This window comes from Lactuca saligna, chromosome 4, assembly GCF_052625555.1.
Source record: "Lactuca saligna cultivar CGN05327 chromosome 4, ASM5262555v1, whole genome shotgun sequence".
NCBI lineage: Eukaryota > Viridiplantae > Streptophyta > Magnoliopsida > Asterales > Asteraceae > Lactuca > Lactuca saligna.
In genome coordinates this window covers 157396042-157410541 of record NC_136420.1, presented here as the reverse complement: position 1 = coordinate 157410541, position 14500 = coordinate 157396042, and the positions used below count along the sequence as shown (strand labels likewise).

At 37.0% G+C, this 14500-nt stretch overlaps 1 long non-coding RNA gene across 2 annotated transcripts; it reads left to right on the top strand.

Annotated features, from left to right (window-relative positions):
* The first annotated feature begins 5644 nt into the window (after positions 1 to 5644).
* On the top strand, positions 5645 to 7657 carry LOC145038878 (uncharacterized). 2 transcript variants are annotated; one of them, XR_013679613.1, is made up of 5 exons: positions 5645 to 5689; positions 5778 to 5859; positions 6173 to 6235; positions 6519 to 6637; positions 7323 to 7657. It is a non-coding gene; the product is annotated as an uncharacterized LOC145038878 (long non-coding RNA). The 2 variants fall into 2 exon arrangements; XR_013679612.1 differs by having other exon boundaries at positions 5658 to 5859.
* Positions 7658 to 14500: the final 6843 nt, after the last annotated feature.

Sequence of the window (14500 nt, the reverse complement as noted above, 5' to 3'; positions counted from 1 at the left end):
TCACACTCAATTTACCCTCATTCCCACGTTTTTGAGAGCTGAATATTCATCCTCTCTCCTCACTTTTGTCATTTACTCTCATTTCACAAGAAGATCAAACTTTTTCCTCTCTCACTTTCTCTCTCTAGAAATTCGAGATTCAAGGGCTGATCTTGAGTTTTTCCTCCCCATTTGGTAAGCATGATCCATTCTCTTTATGATTATCTCACTTTTTCCACTCAAATCATGGATATCTTACACAAACTCCATCATATTTGTGTTAGATCTTCAAATCTTCAAGCAATCTTCCCTAGTGTTCTTGAGTTGAACACCCCTTCTCTCCATCATCCACCCACTGAAATCACTCAAGGTGAGTTCATACCCCTACATTTTCGTGTTTTCTCAAGTTTTTAAGGGGGGGAATACAAGTTAAAACACTAAGAACATAACTAAATTTCTCTAACAGCCTTCATCAGAAAAGTTCAACTCCATTCACGGACTGTTTTGGGTATCTTAAACATTTTTGTTTTCAAAACTGTATAAGGTGCAAATAGTTCAAGTTCTTAGCTTTAAAATGGCTACTTGCACATCTCCATACGATTTTTCTACAATTTATGGTGATTTTTACAAAACTGCCTATCATTTTGAACAGCAACCCGGACCAGTCTGTGATTATGGATCTTTTCACCCAAGTTGGAGGTCATTAAAAATCGTGATAAAAATTAGGAGTAAACTAGACACATTTTTCGAAATCTCAGAATTTACGGATCTAGTTTTCGACTTCGTATGATTTTTCTATGATTTTTCTAAAACATTGCTGAAAGACTAAGAATTAATTAACAGCTTCTATCTATCAAAACACTTTGTAACATGTTGAGCAAAGTGTTAAATCTTTGATAACTTCATATATTACATGTATTTATTGCTATAATATATTTATATAATAGGAAATTAATTGTTGAATGTATAAGAATCCTCCATCATAATCATTAGTACAAAACAAAGCAAGTTAAACATGGCTATATTATACTATACATGGACTTACATAGTATGGGATTCTTAAACACTACAAAGAAATATACTAAACTATAATAGGTATAGTTAGGGTACATATACATTTCAAACAATTTAATAAACTATAATAGGTATAGTTTATGATACATCACTCAACACACTCGTACAAAAAGGGGTACAAATACAAAGTGCCAGTTTTTATACAAAAGGGGTACAAATACAAAGTGCCGGGTTTATATACAAAAAGGGGTACAAATACAAAGTGTCGGGTCTCTATACAAAACGGGGTACAAATACAAAGTGTCGGGTCTCTATACAAAAGGGGGTACAAATACAACGTACCGGGTCTCTATACAAAAAGGGGTACAAATACAAAGTGTCGGGTCTCTATACAAAAAGGGGTACAAATACAAAGTGTCGGGTCTCTTTACAAAAAGGGGTACAAATACAAAGTGCCGGGTCTCTATACAAAAAGGGGGTACCGATACAAAGTACCAGGTTCATTTAAGATAGTTATTATGATATTAAAACTATACTTCATCTAGAATTGTTAGACTTCAACTATAGTCGTTGAGCGTATATGTTTGAGTCATATAAGGATTTAGTCTTGATTGGCCTAGAATTGGTGGTGCCCGCCTCATCTCCTGTTCCTCGTTGGGTTGTGGACCTAGGGCAGACCCACTATATTCAACGTTTTATCTAATTTAAACCTTATATAACTTATATACGCTGGACGATTATAGAGGAACTCTACGGGTCACTCTAGGGTTCATTAATGCATCATATATGAATATTTCTATTCACACTTAACTAAGAAAATATTGGATTTTCTGGAAATCAAACTATATCGATTTTATAAGGAAAACGGTTTCTACTTCAAACAAAACTCTTATGAACTCACCAACTTAATTGTTGACACTTTTCAAAACTACTTGTATTCTCAGGAAATCAGTGAAACAGGAAAACTTCATCGCCTTGAGGATGGGACGTTAAACCGTCAACAATTTATTTTTGTCGTCATAATGTAATTGACTTTGAATCATGTAAACATATACTTTGGTGTAACTTTTTCAATTATATTTATGATGGTTGTATTTACTTTGAGCACTATTATATTCGTTGTTGTGATACTGCACATGAAGTCCTCCACCCTCGGACATTTCCGCCATCCTTGGTTTGGGGGTGTGACAAAGGTGCACCCGAATCCCTCAAACCAAGACTCTGATACCAAATTGTAACACCGTAAAAATTAAAACAATTTTTCGCATTTTCAAACACATTTTCACAAATTCATTCATTCATAAAATGTCATAGTATCATGTCTTTTGTTTCACAAATATCTCCCAAGATCACATAAATAAAATCCCATGTGTGTGTACGAATCATGTCGGCGCCTTCCCGCGATCATCACTGGTATCTGAAACACATAACACATAACATTGTAAGCATAAATGCTTAGTGATTTCCCTAAAATACCACTCTAACACATAATAGCCACTCGAGGTTGTAACTCTGTTGACCCTCAGGTCTATGCGTCTCAGTGGGGCCCTCCATCCCCAACTCTCTATGGGCCCTCTGGCCCTAACTCTGTGGACCTGAAGGTCCTAACTCTGTAACTCTGAATCATGCATAACACATATCACAATAAATCATAGCACATAAATAATATGCAATTACACTGGCATATAACTCTAAAATACTCTATCACATAACTCTGTTACCACACTAGGTAAAGTATAGTGAGAAGACTCACCTCAGACATCTCATAAATCTCTAACTCGGTAGAAGTATTGCCTAGCCTCCGCCTATTCACACAAAGTAAATACCCTCATAAACATAACACTCGAGGCTAGACCTGACCCTCTATTGTCACCCTTATAAGGGTAAAAGACTATTTTACCCCCCTCTTGACTCAAGGACCTCATTGTTGACCAAACCCTAAAGTCAACAAAGTCAACGTCATCAGAGTGCACTCGGCGAGTACACACATGACCACTAACTTTCTGTCTTGCTTGGTATGTCGAGTCCTACCCTATGCTCGACGAGTTACTCCTGGCATGAATCGCGGGGCTACCCCGACTCAACTTGCCGAGTCTCAAGAACAACTCGACGAGTATCGCCTTGAACTTCAGCCTTTTAACCCCTTTCTGACTCACTGAGTTATCCCCCAACTCGGCAAGTCTACTCATTGAATGATCTACATGGATCTTAACCCTACTCGCCGAGTCTCAAGAACAACTCGGCGAGTTCATGCCATGCACATACTCTATTGACCACCTGTGATCAGATCTATGCCCCTAATGCATAGATCTGCCCTTCCCAAGCACAAATGCCACGTAAAGTCTGAATCTTGATGCTTATAACCCAACCAAAAGGCATCAAATGGTGAATTTTGTCCCAACTAACTTAACCCAAGGTTATGACCTCCATTGCTCTGCATAAAGCTTGAAGAATAAGGCTCTCTGGACCTCTATGGGTCCAAGTACACAGCCTCATCTCCAGAAGGGACTATTTTGACCTCAAATCAACTTAGTCAAGGGTACAAGAAACCGTAAAACCACATATCCTTCCCAAAATAGAAGAAGAGTCGAAAATAGTACCTCAAATGAATGATCTTAGCTTTTAATCCTTAGAATAGCAACCTCCTTTGCTTTCCCTTGGCTAGAACCTCCTTCTTCTTACTATATGACACCACAAAGATCAACAATGGTGACTCCTTGCTCCTCAAACGATCTGAGTCTCTTTCTGGGGGTGGTAGCCACAATGGATGGCCATAAGGGCCTTTAAATAGGTCCCAAGCCCTGAAAATTAGGGCTTCACTAAACAGCATCGACTCGCCGAGTCCAGACATGAACTAAAGTGCACATCTGTGTCCCTACTCGGCGAGTCTTGGCGCCAACTCGCCGAGTTCCTCCACAAACTAAAAGAATTAAATGAAGAGATAATATACCTGGGAATCCGGATGTTACAAACTTCATAGATACATTATTGTCTTCTGTGAGTTTTGAAACACTAAGTAAACTTTTAGTGAGATCAGGGACAAGAAGCACATTTGGCAATTTGAGATTAGGCAAAATAGAGGAACCAACATGAGAAATAGATAAATGGTTACTGTTTCCCACTTGAAGTTTATCATCTCCATTGTATGGCACAGAAATGTTAAGTTTGGAGATGTTAGGGGTCACATGATCTGTTGCCCCAGTGTCAAAATACCAAGCTGGGTCAAAGGCAGTGGTAGGGTTTTGCTGACGAGCCAAGTGGACTTGGCATTGGTTGTTGCGTGGATTAGGTTTTCATGAGGGAAAGTCAGTTTGATTTCCACGCTGCCAGCAGTCAATTGCTTGATGACCTTTCTTTGAACACAGTTGACATGCTGGCCTGCGTTTCTTCTTACCATAATTTCGATAATTGTTGGAAGAGCTCGAGCCTTGAGTGGTTTGTTGATGTGGGTTGGAGCGATTCACATTAAGAGTCGTGGCAGAGGATTGTTGGGGCACCTCAAGGCGAAGATGCTCTTGTTCAAGTCGTGCTTCCTCCTGCAGTAGAAGACCTGTAAGATCATCAACATTTAGAGAGTCTATCTTCATCATGAAGGCAGTGATGAATGGCACGTAAGACACATCAGGGCCATTTAGGATATAGGTAATTAAGTCTTCATCATGAATGGGATGAAGATTTGTAGACAAGGAATCAGATATAGATCTCTTCTTTTCAATATACTCAATCATACCCTTTTGTAAGAGTCTGCAATTGAGTCTTGAGTTGCATTCGAGATGCACGTGTTTGAGCTTGAAACAATGTTTCAAGAGTGGTCCATGCTAGGTGAGATGAGGTGGCAAGGGCAACCATAGCATGAGCGTGATCAGACAGTGTGGATTTTATCCACAAAAGGACAAAGTGATCCCTTTTCTTCCAAAGGGTATAGGTCGGATTGACAGTGGTGGTGGCTGGAACAGTTTCGACTACCGGGTTGGTGTTGGTGGCCGGAACTGCCTCAACGGCAGGTACTTCAATCGTTGTGGGCGGCGGATTAGGTTTTAGTACATATTCCTCCAGATCGAAGGTATCCAAGGCGGAGATAATAGTGGTGCGCCAGAGAACGTAGTTTGATCGATCGAGTTTAACGGGTATTGTGGGAATCTGGAAATTTAGGTTTGAGTTGGTGGTGGTAGCAAGGTGAAGAAGATTTGGGGTCGCCATGGAAATCGAGGAAAGAAAGAGAAAATAATAATAATAATAAATTCAGTGAAGCTCTGATACCATGTGAGTACACAGAGTAATGAACGAGTGAATTGTATTCCTCAATAAACAAATACATTTGGTTATATACACATTAACCTGAAACTAAAATGGAGATAAATGCTCCTGTTCCTACGCTATAGCCGTTGACTCTAGAGTAATTCAAAATATACATTTACAATACTAAGTTTAATTATGTACAATAAAATATTAATGCTATTATATACAAACATATTATGCATTAACAGTATTACAGAAAATTAAGGAACTAATTTGGTCAAAGTTGACTTAGAATTCCCTATTTTCATCAATCTGAATTGGTCAAAATTGACCAAGTATTCCTCATCTTCAACCAACTTAATCAGCCTAATCCATTTATATATTATATAACATCTCTCTCACCCTGTCTCACGATCGATATCGATTCATAGTTTGAGCCAACGACAACACCACCCATGTGTGTTTAACTATTTATGTGATAAATTGTCCTGATTGTGTGTGTTTAACTCTAATTGAATGTTTATGTGTTTTTCACTTTGGTCCAGTGGTTTCTGATGTTGGTTTTGGAAGAAATTCGACTATACGGTGGTGTGAAGCTGAGTGATAGAAGTTTGGCGATAAGGAATTGTAAGTAATGTCCTCATGTTTTCTAATGATCAATGGTTTTAAGTTGTAGTTGCTTTCCCATTTGGTCCAGTGGTTTCTGATATGGATGAAGAACTTTTTAATAATTCAAACATATCTTCACCACTATCAAACACAACATATGTAAATGCCTTAACCTTTGCTTCAAATTGGTCAAAGACCTATTTATATCACGTTCCAAGTTATTTTTCATAAAGATATGTTTTTAATTTCTTTTTATCTGATTCTATATATTTTTATCTTTTTTTTCAGTTTTGTTTAATGGTTTCTAACCTCTTTGTACTTCAACTCTCAGCCTCATGTTTGATTCTATCTCGGGATAAAACTTTCAAGGGAATATTTTACTTGCTGAGTACTGGTAATGGTCTCTTTCTATATGTCTTGAGGTATAGATTTTAATTGAATCTACAAATAAAAAGCATTTTAAGTGGATAATAGGGAAGAAGTTAGAAAAATAATAAGAAACTAATCTCTGTAAAATGACTATTTGTAATTGCATAGGCAGTCTCAAATGTTGATGTTAAGGTTGATTTGTGAAACACGATGATTTTTTTGCCATTGGCTGATTTAATGAGGTTCAAAAGTTATGATGTTCATATTTTTTTATTTAATGTGCTTTGAAATATTTGGGCTTTCAACAGGAGGACCAATGTGTTAACAAAGTGAATGTGGCCATTTCTCGATTAACCATTTCACAAACGCTTTAAGTCGATGCAACTTAAGATGTTCTGATCTAGATATGGGCTTCAAGGTCATCAAGGTATGCTAATGTATTATGCTAAAAAACTCAGAGGATACTTTGATTTGTAAGTTGTTTTACCTTATCCAAGTTTGCAAACTTCAAGCAACTCTTATTGCTTCTATTTTGCAAGATGTGCCCCTTTTCTCTTCCACTCTGTAAACTTTACAGATACCATTGATCATGTTAGCTGTCCCAGAATTGGTTTCAAAACATTGATGTTGTTGTCGTCTAGGAACCAAGCATAGCTGGTATTTTTATATAAAAACATTCGATTTAACAAGGCAACTTTCTAAAACTCTAAGAATTATAGCAAGTATTGTGTTGTTCTTATGTTGAGTTTGTTGCTTCGTAACAGGAAGTCAGGAAAAGTAATTGATGTTGGGATGGTAAAAGTTTTTGATCTTTAAAAGCATATACTAAATTCTTCTTGGTGATGGAGCATGTTGTTATCATGAACCTTGAAGCAAGCTTTATAAAATAAATCAAAATCAATGGGTATTAATTTAATCAATGAAGTATTTTTCGTGTTTTCTTGTGATCTTAATGAATGAACTATTAACCCTAAAGAATGAGTATTTTTTTGTACTTGTATATCGTCTTAATATGATAAACGAAGTCAATAAATAGGCATGATTTTACTTTTGTATAATTTTTTCTTAGTTTGGATTTTCTTTAAACCTGACAATAAAATGGCATGTTGTAGTTCATCCGGTCGATACTGAATGATTTTTTGAGTCGACATGAATGCTGGCAGCGGGCGGTTTCAAGGTTGACGTCGGTTCAAGCAGGTTCAGATAGACATTGTATTGATCCTATTTGATGTTTGGCGGCTTGAAGATTCAAGTTTGGTGATTTATGATGTTTAATGTCTTGGCGAATAAACTGATGCCAATGGGGATTTAGTTTTATATTTAATATTTAATAGCAACAATTGTGTTGATGCATCAGATAAAATGTAGTAGTGGATAAATAATACTAGCAAATTTAAAAAAGGTATACATTGATTATTATTTTCTGGTTTTTAGGTTTATCTTTGAAGTGGATTAATTGTTATAAAAAATTAATAATGAAACGATGGTTTCATAAATTGGTAAGAAACGACTTAATCACCTATTTTGGTTTTAAACGTGTAAATTTGACGGATATTTTATGTTATTAGTTCATTTCCCACAAAATAAACATTTTATTAAGTTTCTAATATTAATTGGCGTATCTATACTAATAAATAAAACCCATTTTCTGCCACATGTCATGTCCTCACTAATTTGGACACATTGCATTTTAATAGATTTTTAGAATTTATTTATTTCCACATGGAATTTTCTGATTTGTTCACATATCATAACTTATTTCGGTTACAATTGAGAGAAATAAATGCTTCCTTGAAAAAGAAATGATATATTTATAATGTAATAAATGACATAATTAATAAGAGCTCTAAAATTGATATTGATATTAAATTTAATGTTTAAATATTGATATTAAATTTTTATTTTTAATAAACTCGTGTAGTACACGGGTCTTACACCTAGTGTGATTATATATGAAGTTGGGAAAAAAATGACCATAATGATTCTCTTTGTATTTCGCTTTCTTATATTTCTTTATCTTTTGTGTTTTGTAAGATTATCGAATAAATAAAATTTTAAAATAGTTAAAATGAATATTATAAATAGTTAATATTTTAATGATTATAGAAACTGTACTTTAATAATAATAATGTATTTTTCGTATGAAAACAATTTCTTAAATTGTAAGCATAAACTTTAGTATAAAAAAATATTTGTCAATTGATAGTTTTTTTTTTTTTTCTGGGAACGGCAAATATATTATAAGAATGTACTCACCCCTAGCAAGGAACTAGAGGAGGGATCAGAAAACAAAGATACAAATAATGTTCAGAAATTGCAATCCAGAAAATGAAGAAATCAACCACTCATCCCAGCTACAAATACATTTTTTACCCCTATGCTTTAACCAATAAATTACCATAGATTTAATAATTTCAGTTCTATTATGAACTGAAGTACCCTCCGATTGAAATAATCTTTTGTTCCTAAATCTCCATAAGTTCCATAGCAAGCCATAACAAATGACCACAAACCTTTTCTTTTGGCTTGACAATTCCCCCAGGTGCTAGCAAAATGAATTAGATCACCAATAGTTTTGATTGAGGACTGCTCATTTAGAACACCATACCAGCTCCAAATGCAATTTCTAATCTAGGTTGCGAACGAACACTCAACTAGGGCGTGATCCGCACATTCAGGCCTTCCAATGCACGAACTACACAATAATGAGTTGACAACAATACCCCTCCGATCCAAAGCAATAGCTGATGGAATTCGATTTTGCACAGCTCTCCATATAAAGCATAACACCTTAATCGGAACCACCTTATTCCAAGCTATCACGGGAGCAACAGGGATACTGACCTTCTTTTTATCAGTATATTGTCTAATAGAACTAACATAATACATGCCATCAGATGGAATTTTACATCTCCAATGGTCCTCTCCCATCTCCAATCAAATTCCAGACACTTCGCTGGTGAGGGTGTTTACATCAACATCAAGCCCTAAAACAGTAGGTCTAGACTTCCACTTCCAATTATGATTCAAGCCACCAATTTTGTCAGATACAGTGCATCTTTTCTTTGTTTCTAATTCAAATAGAGCATGGTATTTCACCTTCAAGCTGCCAGAGCCCAACCAGTTGTCATACCAAAATAGAGTTTTGTTCCCAGACTTAATTTTGATATTGAAAATATCCTGGACATCTAGTTCATGCTCACTCAAAGCCTTTTTGATGCCAACTATATTGTTCCAGACCCCACTGCACTTTTGTTTGGATAAATACTTGAACGGTTTATACGATAAGTTATGGGTAGCATAAATTACTCAGCCCACAGAGAATGAGTTTCGTTTTTTAGCCTCCACCACCATTTCATAAGTAATCCAATGTTTAAAGCTCTTATAGAGCCAACATCCAGCCCCCCATCTTCTTTGGCTGCAAGAACTTTCTCCCAACTAACCCAATGAACTTTCTTCCTTTCCTCACACCCACCCCACAGGAACGAACGCCTTATCCTTTCCAACTCTTTTTAATACACCCATTAGAGCTTTGAATAGTGATGGATAATAGGTGTACAAATTGCTCGGGATCGACTTTATTAAGGTAAGCCTACCACCAAACGATAAGGTTTTGGCCTTCCATAAGGAAAGCTTAGCTTAAAATTTCTTGATTATTGGCTTCCAATTTTTTAATAGATTCGTATTGGTACCGACTGGAACTCCAAGATAGTCAAATGGAAGATCCCCTGATACGCACCCAAGTATTTTAGCCCAACAATCAGTTTCTATCAGGTTAATACTAATACCAAATACCTACGACTTATGAAAATTTACCTTGAGACCCGAAGAGATATGAAAACACCTCAGAATACGTTCAAGATTCTTAAGATTATTCCTCAACCATTCCCCAATGAACAATGCATCATCCGTGTAGAACAGGTGGGAAAGAGTGGGCCCGTTACCCGGAATTTGAATTCCGTGGAATAACCCCTTATCACAAGCCGATTTGAGAGCCACACTCAATCCTTCCATAGAGATTATGAAATGATACAGGGAAAGCGTATCACATTGACAAACCCCCTAGATATAGAAAATTCTCTTGTTAGAGATCCGTTAATGATTACCGACGCCCTAGACGAATTCATACAGCCACGAATCCACATCCGCCATTTATTCCCGAAGCCCATTTGTTCAAGAATCAAATCAAGTTATTGCCAGTTAACCGAATCAAATGCCTTATCAAAGTCGACTTTAAAGAGTATGAGCTTCTTATGTACTCTCTTAGCCCATGAGCACACATCGTTTATCATGAGGGGACCGTCAAGAATGCAACGACCCTCCACATAATCAGTCTGCTCCTCGCCAATTAATCCCCCGATAACCGACTTCATCCGCTTGGCAAGTAGCTTGCGTATTATCTTTCTCAAACAACCAATTAGGCTAATGGGGCGGTAGTTATTCAGGGAAATAGGGTCTTTGATTTTAGGGGCAAGAGTTATGAATGAAGAGTTACACCCCTTAGCGAGCGAACCGAATTCTTCAAAGTGCAACACGAACTTCATCACATCATTTTTAATAGTATCCCATAACTTTTTCAGGAAATTACAGGTGAATCCATCAGGCCCAGGAGATTTTTCACTTCCACAATCCCAAACTGCAGCTTTTACCTCTTCTAGACTAAAAGAGGATTCAATTCTGATGGCATCCATCATTGAAATAGATCTAAACAGCAGGTTGATAAACTTGGTTCTAATCACATGTACTTCTAAGAATTTTTTCTGAAAAAAATCTGAACGCTTCCTCCTTGATCTCAGCGTCCCCCGACGTCCGTTTACCATAAGACCATGGATAAGACTTCTTCTATTTTTACAATTAATGTGCCCATGAAAGAATTTGATGTTTTCGTCACCATCTATGGCCCATTTAATTCAAGCTTTCTGCTTTAGGTCAAGTTCCTTAAGATGATCCCACTCCGTAATCCTTTTGATCCCATCATTCCATAAGTCTATTTCATTTAATGAGAGAGGTCTGGAAGTTCACAAGATTTTCCAGCTCTTTAACCTGTGTCATAGTAGCGTTGACCACCAACCTTTCATTTTGTTCCACATCCTTCCTCCATTGCTTAATCCTTCCTTTCAAGAATCTAAATTTGGCAGCCAGGTATGTGTCAGGAGTACCATTCCCCTTGAAACAATTCCATGCATCATTTACCACTTGATCAAATCTGTCTCTAAGGATCCATGAGTTAAAGAACTTAAACGGGATCGGCCCAAAATCAGCAATAGTAGATGATAGGGTGATGGGACAATGATCAGAGAGTTCCCTTGGATGGGTTGTAACAGAACAAAGAGGAAAAGATGACACATATATTGGGCAAACCAAGAATCTATCAAGTTTGCTTAGTTAGGCATCAACCCCACACATATACGTAAACCTTTCGCCTCCCATGTTAAAATCCTTTAGATTAGCCTCCTGAATAAATCTACTGAAAGCAAAAGCACTATACAGGCAAAATTGGGAGTTACTGTCACACCCCCAAATCAGAATGGCGGAAACATTCGGGGGTGGGTGACTTCACGTAGTACCACAACAGTTGAATATTGTAAAGAAAGTAAAACAACCATCATATATATAACAAAAACTTACATTGTTGCATAATACATGTTTCAAAAGAATATTACAAATATGATGATTTAAAATGTTTTAATAATAAACGCTTTAGCGTTCCTTCTCCAAAAGCTGGTGGTTACTTGTATTACTGATTCCCTGAGAAATACAAGTAGTTTTGAAAAAGTGTCAACACTAAAGTTGGTGAGTTCATAAGTGTTTTTGTACTGAAAAATGTATGTCTTTTAGAAGAAAATAGGTGAATGTAGTTTCCAGAAAATCCAATATTTTTTACATATAGTTTGAAAAAGTCCCAAAAGTTGGAGGGCGTTAGTATCTTTCGTTCTCAAAGGATGAAGGTAAATTTATACTCAAAATAGTGTAAATACTGAATACATTCATGAGTCTCGTAAATCAAACTTATTTTTATACTTCCGTGTGAGTTTTATAACCATGCTATTGATACAGACTGCCTGTAACAACGTTCTTCAGCCGTTGTAGTGTTATGACGTTTGTTACCCTAAACTCGTCGGTCTAACTGTAGCTAACAGTTTAGGTGTGGGATTGTCAATCCCGTACAGATCTTTACACAAGTATCACGCTCTCCCTCCAAGAGATTATGGTTTATAATACATGACTTGAAATCCCTACTTGAGAGTACGTTGAATTTGAATATCTTACAACACTTAGTATAAATAGATTTACGAAAAAGAAAGTCTATATTTCATGCAGATGAAAGTGTTTCACGTTCACAATGTTTACGTAAGAATGTAATGAATATCCCGCAAACTATACCCATTATAGTTTTTCCGAAAGTGTGTTCCATTTGGTGATAATAACTCGATGAAATACTAACTTTTCATGCAAAGTAAAATGTTCATATCGAAGCATTTTAAAAATTATAGATGTTGTATTTAAATCTATATAAAGCGATATGTTTTCTCGTATTACACTTGTATCCCCCCCCCCCCCTAAAACATGAAAAAGACGTGAAAAAGTAGGGGTATGAACTCACTTGTTTGGTTTGAAGAGAGTGAGACGAGAATCGAGCAGAACTTCGATTGCGGAAAGTTGCGTCTTCGGATTCTTCGGGATCTCGGTAGCGTAAAACCTTCGTCGGGGCTCGGGTATGGAATTGAGGGTGTCGGGATAGCCTCTGGAGCTTAAGAGAGTGTAAAAGTGAGAGGAGAGTTGAGAAATGTGTGCCAAAACCCGGGGTACGATGGGCGTACTTTAGGGGTACGATGGGCGTACTCCGGAGTCGTCATTGCTTACGACTCTAACCTAGCTAGCCTGTTAGCCGATGGGACGCGACACTGCGCCTGAGTACGGTTGGCGTACACTAAATTACACTGGGCGTAATTTGTATTTCCAACTTCTAAATTCCGTAACTTTCGTGTACAAGCTGCATTTTTCGCGTTCTTTATATCCACGCATAAGTGAGACTATGCTCTACAACTTTCATTTAGACTCCGTCGACTAGTTTTGATTTTATTTTTAGTAGTATATTTTTAGAAGGTCGGGACTGCTAAAGTCTATTAAAAATCCATAACTTCTCTATCTGATGTCCGTTTTCATCCATCTTTTTATCGTTATGATGCACTTGCCGAGATCTTCAACTTTCGTTTAAATTGCGTCGGCTAAAAATCGTTCGATCTTTAATTCGAGTTTTTAGCTGTCTACCGCTGTTACGAAACTTAGAAAATTCGTAACTTCTTCATACGAAGTCCAATTTGGGCGTTCTTTTTACGCACGTTCAATGTTTAACAAAATCTACGACTTTTGTTTAGATACCTGAGGCTAAAATGCACTTTATTGAAATTTCACTTTTTACGTTAAGCAATGTTTTACCGGGTGTGTCATGGATTTTCGAGTGGTCATAACTTTTTCGTTATAACTCGAATTTGAATGTTCTTTATGTTTTTGGAAACCTTGGAACGATATCTAACATTTGATGCATCCTAATTTAGATTTTAGAACACTTTATTTTTTGAAGCTAATTTCGTTGATTCCAAATAGTTATTTGTATTTGACTTTTGAATGTTACATTGATTTGAAAAATATAGGGTTGTCACATCATCCCCCCGTTAGATGGAATTTCATCCCGAAATTTAATCTAAGACAGAGCTTATGGGTTAGGAAAAGGATGTGGGTACTTTTGTTTCATCTGATCTTCGTGTTCCCAGGTGTATTCAGGTCCCCGCTTGGCGTTCCAGTGGACCTTCACAATGGGTATGCGACTTTGTTTAGTTCTTTTAATTTCCCAATCCATGATCTCTACTGGCTCTTCTACGAATTGGAGATTCTCGTTTATTTCCATTTCGTCCAGAGGGATAACGAGGGTCTCATCGGGCAACCACTTCTTTAGGTTCGATACGTGAAAGGTAGGGTGTACGTTGTTGAGTTCCTGTGGTAATCGAAGTTTGTAAGCCATCGGACCGATCCTGGCAAGGATCTCGAATGGTCCGATGTACCTTGGGTTCAGCTTCCCACACTTTCCGAAACGTATTAATCCCTTCCAGAGCGAGACTTTTAGTAGTACCCGGTCTCCAACCTGGAATTCCAAGGGTTTCCGTCTTTTATCCGCATAACTCTTTTTCCTGTCTCTTGAAGCCTTCAGTTGTTCCCAATTTTAACAATCTTCTCTGTAGTTTCCCTTATGATTTATAGCCCAGTGAGAGTGTTATTTGTTGCCTGTTCT